This window comes from Phyllobates terribilis, unplaced genomic scaffold, assembly GCF_046119375.1.
Source record: "Phyllobates terribilis strain yellow unplaced genomic scaffold, ASM4611937v1 Scaffold_9__5_contigs__length_417890890, whole genome shotgun sequence".
Classification (NCBI taxonomy): Eukaryota; Metazoa; Chordata; class Amphibia; order Anura; family Dendrobatidae; genus Phyllobates; species Phyllobates terribilis.
In genome coordinates this window covers 417,203,536-417,216,438 of record NW_027362769.1, presented here as the reverse complement: position 1 = coordinate 417,216,438, position 12,903 = coordinate 417,203,536, and positions in this window count along the sequence as shown.

The following is a 12,903-nucleotide window of genomic DNA, read 5'->3' as shown; positions in this document are numbered from 1 at the left end:
AGGTTTTATTTTAGATCTAAACCAAATAATTTTCAGCTTTAAGCCATGTTCACACGTCCAGTATTTGGTCAGTATTTTACAGCAATAAGAAATGCTCAAATAGGCAATTAAGTGACACAATCAGCCAACAAGTAACCGAATGATAGTCGTTAAATGCCATAAGTTGGCTTGTACAACCCCGGCCTAAATCAATGGTCGGTGCCAACAGCCAGCACCTCCGCCATTATACTCACTCTAAAGATGTCCGGCTCTCAGCTGCGTCCTGTACACGCTGAAGGTCTCTTCTCAGCTGATGCACGGTGGTGACTGATGGTCCTGACGCGCCCCCTGGGCCAGTGCTGTTTGGGGATTACCTGGAGCCGGATCAGATGGGGGTTGTAGTCTCCGAGTGGCGGCGACCCGGTCCGTGCCCAGGGTGTCAAACTCAGTGTGTGGCAGTCTTTACAGATGTTGTTAAATGTTCTTAGTGTCGACTACGCCACCCGTTGATTTGCGGTCAAAAGGCCGCCGCTGCAGCAGGGTCCGCTGAGGCTGTTGGTATGTGTGCAGCTGTGGTAGTATAACCCCCAACGGGAGGGGTATAGCCTCAGGGGGTCAGATGTAGAGGATGGTGGTTGTGAAGGTGCAGGATGATCAAGCAAGAAGACTCAGAGTCGGGCTGTGTAGTTCAGGGGTTTTTACTTACGGGTGTTCTTATGGTCACTCTGGCCTGAAGCGACCACCCGAGCCGTGCTGTGTCCACCAGGTCCTGGACTCGGCCAACCCCCAAGCAATTCTGGAGCGTGGTCCTGAGCTCCTGTCTGACTTTCCCTCTCTTCTGGCCGTTCTCACCAGGGATCCACTTATGTCCGGCTCCCTCGGGTCTCTTGGTGGGTACACCTCTTCTGGGTTCCCTGACCCTATACTTGGTATGCCTTCCTAGTGGATTTAGTGAGGGTCGTGGCAGATCCTGCCCACGACCTCCGGTCTCTGGCTGAGGATTAGTGGCCTCCACCAGCTTGGGATCCGGTACCCTGGGTGCCAACCCTTCACCCTGCTGTTTGTATTCTGGGGTCTTGGGGTTCCTTCTTCTTCTCTCTGTGTCCTTCTGACTCCTCTCTCTCTCTCAGACTTGGCCTTGGAGCTGGGCCCAGCCGGAACCACAACTCCCTGTCAGCCCTTCTGGCTGAGCTTCTCTGCTCTGCTCCTCCGGCTAAACTCTGACAGACTGACTCACTCTACAAAAGACCCTGTCCTAAGATGGTGCCCACCTTATATACTCCCTCTATGTGTGAGCTCAGGTGACCAGCACCCAATGAGCTCCTAGCATTACCCAGACTGCTCCCCCTATCTGCCCCTACACTACTGGGATGTTCCACCCCCCTCCCACTCCAGCCAGGGACAGACACTATCGTACCTGCACATATATTGGTGGGAGTACCGTCGATCTGTCCCCCGGAAATGGGATGTATGTAGTGTATGCAGCTATCTGAGCTCGGTTCCACACTCCATCCTTACCCGGGAGTGGAATACCACACCTCTGGCTTGAGGTGTAATACCCCTGTAGCAGCCGAGTCCTCAGGGTGCTACATTCCCCCCTGGTAAATCACAGCACGTCCTCGGGCTGTAAGAGAATAAACATCCCCTAAACATACAATTTTTTTTTTTTCAAAAAACATCATAAACATATAAAACATTATAAACATTATCAGCATAAAACTTTTTCATATAAACATTTTTGTAAACTTTCTTGTTCCTCTGGCCACGGTGCAACTTGTGACCGGGTAAAGTGCAACAGTCTCTTGTAGTAAAAAAACAACAGTTTCCTATAAAACCGGTAGGGGGCGCCTTAGAAAGCGCAACTATATACAAGGGGAGGTATGGCCGCTCTCAGTCCTCGGCCAGGTATCAGGAAAGGAATGACCGCTCTCAGTCCTCGGTCAGTGGGAATAGGGACACACGGGTTTCAGTTCAATTTGCTGGTCCCAACGGGGACTATATTTTAACTAGCAGCAGTAACAGTTCTTATACCCCGACGGGTAACTATGTACAGTCTCTTTACCGTACTTTAATGACGGCGTACTCCTGCTCCTCCTTCAGACCCGTCCGGATCCTCTTGCTCCTCTTCACACCGTAGCTCCTCCTCCGTCAGCCGGTGTACATGGAGGGCGTAGGGTCCTTTGGCACACTTGTGCCGGGTGAACGTGACCTCGTCCCCTACATATAGGTCACGACCTCTGTGTCCCTCCGGCAGATGGGACTCCACGTCTCTTCTGGTCACAAAGACGTCGCCGGGGGTGTGGTGATCTCTTATGAAGCCCCACCCGTGCTGCAATTGAAACTTAATCACAGTCCCGGTGGTACGGGGACCATGAGCTGCACGGGGGTCTCTCCTGGTCCTGCTCTTCTGCCCTGCGCTCTGTTCCTGCAGCCGCTGCTCACGGACCCGCCTCTCTCTCCGTTCTTGCTCGAAGACTGCCAACTGCTGGCGGCAGCACTCCACACGCTCTGCTGCGGCTGCCCGAGTTTCCTGAGTGAACCCCATGAGGTCTCCTCCGGTGGGGTCCCACTCGAACTGCGCTTCTTCCAGCGGGAGCGGGGTCCTCTTAACGGGCTTCGGAGCCGGAATCAGGGGCTCGCACAGGGGCCTTGCTTTTTGGAGTTCCAGTTGGTAGTACTCCGGTGGCCATATAAAGGGCTGCCCATCCGGGCAAGTGTGCTGGGCAAACAAGTCTTCACCCAGGTGCGGCACTCTAGATGTTGAGGGCGCGGTGGTGTAGGCGGCGCCCGGGTTCGCCAGGCCTTGCGACCAGGCCTGGGGTACCCTGAACGTAAAGGGCATCGTGAAGACGGCGGCGCCCGGGGTTACTTGGCCCAGCGACCAGGCTGGTGGCTCAGTGGAGGTAGAGGGCGCTGTTGGTACTGCGGCGCCCGGGGGTACTGGACCTTGCGACCAGGCCGGTGGTGTTTCCTGCTTTGCCGCACTCAGGGTTGAGGCGCGTGACGTCACAGGGGTCGCGGCCGCGGCTTCTGCTTGAGGCCTTGTCTGGAGCGGTGACGATGCAGCGACGGGCACGGCAGGGGGATTTTCGGGCTCTGCGACGGGGAGCTGGGGCAGGCACGCGGTTTCTTGGCTCGGGGTAGTGACGTCCCCTTTACCTGCCTCCATCTGTTCAGCTCCCTCTTCGGCGCCGTCTCCGGCCTTCACTCCTCCTGCACCATCCTCAGAGGCGGTCTGTCTCCTCGTCTCGGGTGGCGTGCTTCGCTGGCGGGTTCCAGCCTGCTGGGCCATCTCTCTGCTCCATGCGGCCAGTACGTCCCGCTGCACTCGGGCCATCCTCTGAGCCAAGCCCTCCAGTGCGGTCCGTGCATGCTCCCGATCTCTGGGGAGCTGCGCCAGGATCTCCACCAGGCCTTCTGGGGTTGTCGCTTGCAACAGGCTCCTGACCACTGGGTCGGTGCTGCCTGCCTCTCCCTCCATCTCCGGGTACGGCTCCTCCGGAGTCCTCTCCAGACTTCTTGTCTCCGGGTGCGCTCTCTCCACACTCCTCCAGGCTGCACCCATCTTCTCTCTTTTGTTCTCTCTCCGCCCACATTGAAGGTGGTCCCGGGGCAACTTTGTGATTGTCAGTTCCAGGGGCAGTTCTCTCACGCTGATGGACATCTCCAGCATCACAGTCTCCGTTGGTGGGGGCGGTTTCCGCTTTTGGCGCCATTCCTTGACCTGGCCCACGATGGGAGGTGACCTGTTGCCACCCTCTGGCACGCCCATAATGGCGTCCGCTCTTCCAAGGCGGGAAATCTTCTGGAAATGGCGGGAATCATCTCCCAGTGGCGGGAAACTCCGTGGATGGCGGGAAAAAGCTGCAGATGGCGGGCAACCGGCGGGAAACGATCCGTGATGGCGTCCCATGGCGGGGACCCTCTGGAACCGGCGGGAGACTTCTTCTTGAGGTAAATTTGGAACTTTTCTTCAGGCACGCAGTACCCGGTGGTTGCGGGCACGAAATCCTGCCGACTACGCCAAAGTTGACGCGCCCCCTGGGCCAGTGCTGTTTGGGGATTACCCGGAGCCGGATCAGATGGGGGTTGTAGTCTCCGAGTGGCGGCGACCCGGTCCGTGCCCAGGGTGTCAAACTCAGTGTGTGGCAGTCTTTACAGATGTTGTTAAATGTTCTTAGTGTCGACTACGCCACCCGTTGATTTGCGGTCAAAAGGCCGCCGCTGCAGCAGGGTCCGCTGAGGCTGTTGGTATGTGTGCAGCTGTGGTAGTATAACCCCCAACGGGAGGGGTATAGCCTCAGGGGGTCAGATGTAGAGGATGGTGGTTGTGAAGGTGCAGGATGATCAAGCAAGAAGACTCAGAGTCGGGCTGTGTAGTTCAGGGGTTTTTACTTACGGGTGTTCTTATGGTCACTCTGGCCTGAAGCGACCACCCGAGCCGTGCTGTGTCCACCAGGTCCTGGACTCGGCCAACCCCCAAGCAATTCTGGAGCGTGGTCCTGAGCTCCTGTCTGACTTTCCCTCTCTTCTGGCCGTTCTCACCAGGGATCCACTTATGTCCGGCTCCCTCGGGTCTCTTGGTGGGTACACCTCTTCTGGGTTCCCTGACCCTATACTTGGTATGCCTTCCTAGTGGATTTAGTGAGGGTCGTGGCAGATCCTGCCCACGACCTCCGGTCTCTGGCTGAGGATTAGTGGCCTCCACCAGCTTGGGATCCGGTACCCTGGGTGCCAACCCTTCACCCTGCTGTTTGTATTCTGGGGTCTTGGGGTTCCTTCTTCTTCTCTCTGGGTCCTTCTGACTCCTCTCTCTCTCTCAGACTTGGCCTTGGAGCTGGGCCCAGCCGGAACCACAACTCCCTGTCAGCCCTTCTGGCTGAGCTTCTCTGCTCTGCTCCTCCGGCTAAACTCTGACAGACTGAATCACTCTACAAAAGACCCTGTCCTAAGATGGTGCCCACCTTATATACTCCCTCTATGTGTGAGCTCAGGTGACCAGCACCCAATGAGCTCCTAGCATTACCCAGACTGCTCCCCCTATCTGCCCCTACACTACTGGGATGTTCCACCCCCCTCCCACTCCAGCCAGGGACAGACACTATCGTACCTGCACATATATTGGTGGGAGTACCGTCGATCTGTCCCCCGGAAATGGGATGTATGTAGTGTATGCAGCTATCTGAGCTCAGTTCCACACTCCATCCTTACCCGGGAGTGGAATACCACACCTCTGGCTTGAGGTGTAATACCCCTGTAGCAGCCGAGTCCTCAGGGTGCTACAGTCCCCTCTGTGGTCCTTGACCAGACAGAGTCAGGAGGAAGATCTGAAGGAGATGAAGACATATTGATGCCATTTTACATCATGCCATAACAAATGGTGTCATGTACCACAATAAGTGGTAGCATGTGCCATAATACTTGGTGCCAACAGCCATGGTCCGACCTCCTCCACTTATCTAATCAGTCTAAGTAAGAGGGACACAGGAGCCCAGCACCTCTGCCATTATACTCACCCTAAAGATGTCCGGCTCTCTGCTGTGTCCTGTACACGCTGAAGGTCTCTTCTCAGCTGATGCACGGTGGTGACTGACGTCCCCTCTGTGGTCCTTGACCAGACAGAGTCAGGAGGAAGATCTGAAGAAGATGAAAACATATTGATGCTATAATACATGTGCCATAATACTTGGTGCCAACAGCCATGGTCCGACCTCCTCCACTTATCTAATCAGTCTAAGTAAGAGGGACACAGGAGCCCAGCACCTCCGCCATTATACTCACCCTAAAGATGTCCGGCTCTGTGCTGTGTCCTGTACACGCTGAAGGTCTCTTCTCAGCTGATGCACGGTGGTGACTGACGTCCCCTCTGTGGTCCTTGACCAGACAGAGTCTGGAGGAAGATCTGAAGGAGATGAAGATATATTGATGCTATAATACATGGGGTCATAATACGTTGAGCAGCTTGCCATGCCCCATACACAGTAAATAGCTGGCTGCCATTATTTTACTATTCTTTATTTCTAAAGGGAACCTGTCACCTGATTTCTCCGTCCCAAACCCCGGGAGCATGAACTGCAGTCTGCCAGCACAATTGCAGCAAGGTACATTATGTACAATGAAGAGCGAGCGGGAAACCATAGCCAGAGACAAGACTAGTCCAGCACTAGTCACTCGCCCACTGGCGGAGAATCATAGAGTGACTGCAGACTTGTAGACCGGACCACCCTGGTAATTCCAGAGTGCTGTACATGTGGAGCGGGTTCACATATATACGTACAGTACAGCAAGAGATGAAGGCATTTTTGCACTTTATCCCCCCTCCCACCTTATAATCTCCATCTATCTATCAACGTTCACATCAGCGCTGTTGTCACGTGATCGCAGGGCATCAGTGGGCTGTCATGACAAACCGGAGTCTGCAGAAGACCCCCGTGCCTTTCATTGTGAATCTCCTGAGATCGCCGGCTCATAAAAAAAAAATACACATATTTGGTATCATCGCGTTAAGAAATGTTCAATCTATCAAAATATTAAGTAATCAGATCAGTAAACGGCGTAACGAGAAAAAAAATCAAACCTCCAGAATTACGTTATTTTGGCCACCGCAATATTGCAATAAAATGCAACTAGAGGCGATCAAAACATTGTATCTACCCCCGAAATAATTAAAAATGACAGCTCCGTGCACAAAAAATAAGCCCTCACCCGGCCCCAGATCCCGAAAAATGATAACGTTACGGGTCTTGGAAATAATAATATGGAAAAAATAATGATGGGATAAAAACGAGCAGTCTTATAATTAACAGCACAGAATAGATTTACCTCCAAATGGAGAAGTCCTCAGTCAATGACTTCAAGAAAATCCAGAAATAATCCGATAATCCAGAAGTAATTCGATAATCCAGATGTAATCCACTAATCCAAAAGTAAACCGCTAATCCACAAGGAAATCGCAAATAATTCGCTAATCCACAAGTAAATCGCAAATAATTCGCTAATCCACAAGTAAATCGCTAATCCACAAGAAGAAGATCTAAGTAAGTGCTGTCAGAAGACGAACAAATACCAAGTCTGACCTGTGTGAGATGGGACGGAATGTTTATAGGTTCCGCTCTATTGTGACATCACTCACCAGTGTGACATCACTGCCAGCTTCCATATAAGGTAAGTGATGATGTCACAATGCAGCGTAATAACCAATACTTTTTAACCCCTTAGATACCGCCATCAATTGTGACAGCGGAATCTAGATGGCTATTGCAGGGGAAGGGCTTACTCTTAAGCCTATGGTAACCTGAGGCCAAGTAATGGCTTTAGGTTAGCCATCTTTGGGGCCTGGAATATGCAGGGTCCTACATGTGAACTGTCAATATAAAGCAGACAGACCTAATATTCTGCAGTACTGAAGTATTGCAGGATATTAGATCAGTGACTGTAAAGTAAAAGTTAAAGCTACGTAACAAATAAATCTAAATAAAGTATGAAATAAAAGTATTCTGCTACTAAACTTGAAAGTGAAAAAATAGTACACATTTGTGGTATCTTCCCATATGAAATGATCCAAACTGTAAATCTGTACCATATCCCTGGCTTACTGTGCTTTCACATTACGCTCAATGTCCCCGTCGGGGGATATGTCCAGACCCCCCACAAAACGGGATTCAGACATATGTGCCTATGGGGCCATATACTGTAATGGTGCTGACAGAGTGAACGTGCGTTCTGCTGGCATTATTTTCGGAAGTGTACACTTACTGAAAGCGGACTTTCAGATGTAGGCGTGCACTCACGAAAATTATGCAGAGCGCATGTTTGCTCTGCCGGCATCATTACAGTCTATGACCCTGTAGGCACCTATATCCGTATCCCTTTTTCTTGTAGGTTCGAACGTATGCCCCAATGGGGGCATTGAACAAAAGAGTTTTTGCAGCGTTTTTCACCCATAGTAATAAGAAAGTGGGAAAACACTGATTTTGCAGCTTTTTTGATGAATAAAACTGACTTTATTAAACGTACTGTAGATTCCTATAATCTCCACCAAAAAACAGCACAATACCTGTTTTTTAGGCCGGTTTCACATATATTTCCGTTACTGAAGATATCCGTGTCCGTGTGCGTTTTACATGTTGCATCCGTGTGCGGCCCATGTGCCGTATCAGGATCACACATACTGGCTCCTGAGAATCAGCGTGTAGTTAGCGCTGTTCCCAAGCGCCAGGTACTGAGCGCTGCCCTCATCATGATTCCTTTCCTGCGCCGCAATCAGCCCCAACAGGGACAAGGATGAGGGTAGTGGTAGTGTCTGCTCCCGCTGTGTCCCTGTGTAAAACTAAGAATAAAATAATAATATCCATATACTCACCTCTCCTAGGTGTCCCCCGGGGAGAATGAGTGGCTCCGGAGCTGAGCTCAGGAGCCGTGTCCTGTCACTCACTGAGCGCAGCTCCGGAGCCGCTTATTCTCCCCGGGTTATCGGCATCAGCGGTCAGAGGATTATAGCGGGGGACACCTAGGAGAGGTGAGTATATGAATTTGATTATTTTTATTCTTATTTTTATAGGTGGACACTGCGATATCAGACACTACTACCCTCATCATTGTCCCTGCTGGTGCTGATTGCAGCGCCGAATGGGAACCATGATGAGGGCAGCATTCAGGATCCAGCCTTTATAGTTTATAGTTTATAAGGCCAAAAAAAGACAAGCGTCCATCCAGTTCAGCCTATTTCTTGTGCACTGCAGCTATTCCGCAGCGTTGATCCAGGGGAAGGCAAAAAAAAATCATGCGGTATAGGCCAATTTACATCATTGAGGAAAAATTCACTTCCCGACTCCAATCTGGCAGTTAGATTAAATCCCTGGATTAATTAACTATCACTAAGCATAAGATGTAATTTTATTGTTCTCCAGAAAGGCGTCCAGGCCTCTCTTGAACTCATTAAGTGAGTTGGACATCACCACTTCCTCTCCCAGAGAGTTCCAGAGTCTCACGGCTCTGACCGTAAAGAATCCCCTTCTATGCTGGTGCAGGAACCTCCTTTCCTCCAGACGCATAGTGTGTCCCCTCGTCTTTGTCACCATCCTTGGTATAAACAGGTCATGGGAGAGATCTCTGTACTGCCCCCTCATGTATTTATACATGTTTATGAGGTCTCCCCTAAGCCTTCTCTTTTCCAACGTAAATAGGCCTAATTTTGACAACCTCTCTGGGTATTCTAGTCCCTCCATTCCCTTTATTACCTTAGTCGCCCTCCTTTGTACCCTCTCTAGCTCCAATATGTCTTCCCTGAGCACCGGAGCCCAGAACTGTGCACAATATTCTAAGTGCGGCCTTACCAGCGCTTTATACAGAGGAAGAACAATGTTCTCATCATATGCCCCTATTCCTCTTCTGATGCATGCCATGACTCTATTTGCCTTCGCAGCTGCTGCCTGACACTGGGCACTCCAATTTAATTTGCTGTTAACCAAGACGCCCAGGTCCTTCTCCATGTCAGATTTCCCCAATGGTTTCCTATTTAATATGTATGGGTGACTGCTGTTTTTCTTTCCCATGTGCATGACCTTACATTTATCGGCATTGAACCCCATCTGCCATTTTTTGGCTCAACTCCCCAATTTATCTAAATCCTCCTGTAGCTGTGCCCTATCCTCATCTGTATTAACTACTTTACAAAGTTTAGTATCATCTGCAAATATTGCTATTTTACTATGCAACCCTTCCACTAGATCATTAATAAATATATTAAATAATATAGGGCCCAAGACAGACCCTTGAGGCCCCCCGCTAGTAACCCTGACACCCCCTGAGCTTACTCCATTGATAACCACCCTCTGCTTTCTATGACTCAGCCAGCTATTTACCCACTTGCACACATTATCCCCCAGACCAAGCATTCTCATTTTATATACCAACCTTTTGTGTGGCACGGTATCAAACGCTTTGGAGAAGTCAAGGTCTACAACATCCACTGACTCTCCCCGGTCCAGCTGTGAGCTCACCTCCTCATAGAAGGCCATCAGGAGCGATCCCTCATGAATCCATGCTGATATGGAGTTAGACAGTTATTATCATTAAGATATTCTACAATAGCATCTCTAAGAAATCCTTCAAACAATTTACCCACAACAGACGTTAATCTGACTGGTCTATAGTTCCCAGGGTCACTTTTAGACCCCTTTTTGAATATTGGTACCACATTTGCTTGGCGCCAGTCTAGTGGGACAGTCCCTGTCCATAAAGAGTGCTTGAATATAAGATACAGCGGCCTGTCTATCACATTACTTAATTCTTTTAGTACCCGGGGGTGTATGTCATCTGGGCCTGGTGATTTGTCTATTTTGATATTATTTAGGCGTTTCTGAACTTCCTCCTGGGTTAGGTGGGTGATATTTAGTGGAGGGTTTACTTTATCACTCTGCATTTCCTCCGATAAATTGTTTTCTTTTGTGAAAACAGTGGAGAAGAAGCTATTGAGTAGGTTCGCTTTACCCTCATCGCCCTCTATGATTTTACCCAGGTTATTTTTCAATGGGCCAACGCCATCAGTTTTAATACTTTTACTGTTTATATAGTTAAAGAACAGTTTGGGATTCGTTTTACTTTCCTTGGCAATTAGTCTCTCTGTCTCCTCTTTTGCTATTCTTATTTGTTTCTTACAGATTTTGGTTTTTTCCCTATAAGATGTTAGCGCTTCCTCGCTGCCTTCTTGTTTAAGTTTACTGAAAGCCCTTTTTTTGTTTTTCATTGCCCTCTTGACTTCCTTATTTAGCCACATTGGCTTCCTCCTATTCCTAGCCCTTTTATTCCCATAAGGTATGGACCTTCTACAGTGACTATGTAGGACTGTTTTGAAAATTTCCCATTTTCTATCCGTGCTCCTATTACTGAAGATACTATCCCAGTCTATAAGGTGAAGGGCATCTCTTAGCTGAAGTTCAGTGTTTTTGTGACTCCCTTGCTGGGCACCTACTGAAGCACATGTGGAATTGTATAATGTTGTGGTCACTATTTCCCAGGTGCCCCCCGACCTGCACCTCAGTTATTCTGTCTGGCCTGTTAGTTAATATTAAGTCTAAAAGGGCCGTCCCTCTAGTTGGTTCCTGCACAAGTTGTGACAAATAATTGTCTTTGATAATTGACAGAAACCTGTTTCCTTTCTGAGATCTACAGCTTTCGGTTTCCCAGTCTATATCGGGGTAGTTGAAGTCCCCCAATATCGGGGTAGTTGAAGTCCCCCAGTATTAGCCCAGCTGCGAAGCAAGCTGCACCGCCTATGTATCTAATGAGAATTTTTAACTGCATCTAGCCTAGGCAGACTGTGGGGACCCCCAACCAAACCCAGACGCTCTGCATCTAACCCAGCCAATCATTTGATAGTATTGCTAGTAGCAGAGTCGCATGGGCTCTAAACCTTGCATAGCCTGTGCATTTTTTCAGATCGATAAGGATAACCCAACTCGTGTTATCTGTAACATTTTTCACCAAAAGCTAAGTAGAGGCCAAAAAATACATAGTTTGAGTACTTCATGCATAAACCGTCACACGGATATGAAGCATAAGTTGCAGTGCGCTACAATGCGGCCTAGCGGGCCGGGCCAACCACCGTCTGCCCCACCTGTGTCATTCTGGGGAGAATAAAAGCTTGAGGATTTTGGAAAATCACCTCACCAACCATTTTAAGCAACTCTGGGACAATTGATGCCACTTAAGTGGTGTCTGTGCCACAATTTTGGGAAAAAATGGAGACTCTTTTTGGAGTCCCCTTGCTGTGTTTTATATGACGTTGCCATCGTCAATTCCAGGTGGGTCGCGTCTCCCCCCCCCCTTTTAAACGTAAGAAACTACATACACTATGGCTTGGGGTAACACAGATGGTTGAGTCTGAAGAGCTGTTTACTCATACTATAGCCTGGGAATCAGAGGTCTGTAGATCTAATTACAATTTTTTTTTTCAAATTCAAGTTTTTTTTTATTTTTGTGTTGAAAAAGTACAAGAAAATACAATATACATAGTAAAAGGGGTAGTATAACTATAAATCTATGCATAACGACAGTACATTGGGGTGTACAGGGAGGGTTTTCCATCAATATCCAGATCAAGCATGTATTTTTCCATATGAAAGATAGAGAGAGAGGGAGCGGACCACGGCAGACCACCAACCAATAGAGTGCAATTATGATCATTGTTGTGCCGACATCACGGATAACTTTAGTTGGGGGCTAGATGGTAGGCGTCAGAGTTTTGCAAATCAATCCAATCCCTCCAAATCACACAGTATCTATCAACATCAGCCGGTGAGATGGCAATCAGATGCTCCATCCTATTAAGGAGGGAGATCTCCGCAAACCATTCCTCCACAGTGGGTGGGTCTCTGCTTTTCCAGTGTCGTGGAATGACATTCTTAGCCGCCTGTATTAGGTAGCCTATTGATGACCTTTTATAACTACGTTTACTTATTGGTAGCATTGATAAAAGGAGGGCTTCTGTCGTATTAGGGATAGTCAAACCAGTTATTTTCTCAATCATGGGAACCACCTTTGCCCAAAATGCATTTATTATAGGGCATGCCCACCATATGTGTGACATTGCCCCTTCCCCCTCCCCACATCTCCAACAACTATCTGAGACCACTGGATACCATCTATGAAGGACTGCTGGTACCCGGTACCATCTAGAGATAATTTTGAAGGAGGTTTCCTGAGCTTTGGACCCTATTGAGGTTTTATGTGTTAGGAAGAAACATTTATCCCATTGTGAGTCAGAGAAGGACTTCCCCAGTTCCCTTTCCCATGCACCGCAGAATCCTGGCCTATTGTCAGCTACCTGGGCAATGAGGAGATTGAGTGTGTAGGGGGTGACAATGATAGGCTCAATTTTTCAAAGTTTGTGAGATCTCTATGAAGATGTGTGCGCTTCTTCAC